Below are 1,969 nucleotides of genomic sequence, written 5' to 3'. Positions count from 1 at the left end.
TTTTTTTTTTTTTTTTTTTTTTTTTGTGAAAACTAACAATTCGGCAGGCAACAGACACCTCTGTTCATGCTTCTGTGTCTTCCCAGGACAGAAACTAAAAAGAGGGATCAGGAAGTGAGCAGGAACTGGCTGGGGACGGGCTATAAAATCTCAGAGCCCACCCCTAGTGACATACTTCCTCCGGCAAGGCTCCACCCCCTTGTGCTTATATAACCTTCTTACCCCTCCCGGCCAGCCCGGGACCACATGTTAAAGATAGGAGTCTATGGGGGACATTTTACACTGAAACCACAAGAGCATCTGTACCCACAGAGGTGACCCAGCCTCAATGGGGCTCTGGCTGTGGGTTTGCTGTTGTCATCTCCGGTCCCAACACAGTCAATCAGAGAACCTTCATTATGCCATCGTTACGTGGTCTGTTGTCTGTCTCCCAGAGTGTTGCGTCTTTGAGGTTGGAGACTATAAAGACCCCACAGAGGGACGCAGAGGAGCCTGTGTTTGAGGAGAGGGAGGTAGCGTCTCCATCAGTCTCTTTATTCGGGTTCTGCCTCTGAGGCTGCTGGCGCCCCTGCATCTTCCCTAGTAATGGCCTGTCTCTGGAGACATAAATGAGGTACCCCTCCCCTATCCAGTCAGGCCTCAGATGTCAGCCACGAGGTGAGCTGGCCTGCCCTCAGAAAATGCTTCAGATGCCTGGGGCCCACCTTGTCCCTTGTTGTGGGGAGTCCCACCTGGAGAGGCTGGCTCTCAGGCTGCTGAGATTGAAGAGACTGGTCTGTTGGTGACTGCTTAAAATTCACGTTGCCATAGCAGCGTGGCATTAGGCCTCGGTGATCCTGCCTTACAAGGCTTTGATCTCGGGAAAGGCAGGGTTTCTTTTGCTCTTTGGCTGGTTCTAAGGGGACACTGCCTTGGGACCAAGCTTTGCCTTTGCTCCAGGGCCGGAGGATCATCCCAGAAGCAGAGAGCCGAGGACAGAGGAGACCTCAGAAGTAGCCTCCGCTCTGAGGTTCTAATCTGAAGGAGTCAGCTCAAAACCCTTGAGGGCAAGCGATCAGGGTTGAAGGAAGAAGGGTCGGATGGCTCTGTAATGAGGGGATGTGCACACACACAGACTGACAAGCTCAGATGAGGAGTCTGTGTGGGTTGTGAGGAGCAGAGCTGAAGAAGAGAGGGGTTTATAAATACATGCGGGTTAGCTCAGCAAGTCTCCGCATCACTAACCATTCAGCCCTGGCGGGGAGACGGCTCAGTTATAAAGTTCAGAGTCCTAAAACCAAGGTGAAAAGCTGGATGTGGTAGCATCTGTAATGCAGACTCTGGGGAGGCAGAGACTTGTGCGACCCTGGAGCCTGCTGGCCCGCCAATCTGGAAGAATCCGTGGATTAGATGTTGAATGAGAGAGGTGACATGACGTCTGACTGGGGAGACTGAAGAAGACGGCCAGTGTCAGCCTCTGGTCTCCACATGAATGAACAAGTGCACACACGAGTACACAAGTCACACCCAGATACATAGGCATACACACACTGACATACATGCACACATATATACAGATACACACAGAGACACACACATATAAACACACACACATGCACACCCAGATACATAGGCATACACACACTGACATACATGCATACATACATACAGATACACACATAGACACACATATAGACACACACACATGCACACACAGAGACATACACACAGACAGACACAGATACACATGCACAAAGACACATATACACATGTACACACCAACACACATGCTGTACTGGCTAGTTTTGTGTCAACTTGACACAGCTGGAGTTATCACAGAGAAAGGAGCTTTAGTTGGGGAAATGCCCCCATGAGATCCAGCTGTGGGGCATTTTCTCAATTAGTGATCAAGAGGGAGAGGCACCTTATGGGTGGGACCATCTCTGGGCTGGTAGTCTTGGGTTCTATAAGAGAGCAGGCTGAGCAAGCC

This window comes from Mus pahari, chromosome 14 (assembly GCF_900095145.1).
Source record: "Mus pahari chromosome 14, PAHARI_EIJ_v1.1, whole genome shotgun sequence".
Taxonomy (NCBI): domain Eukaryota; kingdom Metazoa; phylum Chordata; class Mammalia; order Rodentia; family Muridae; genus Mus; species Mus pahari.
Note: the sequence above shows the minus strand (reverse complement) of the source record.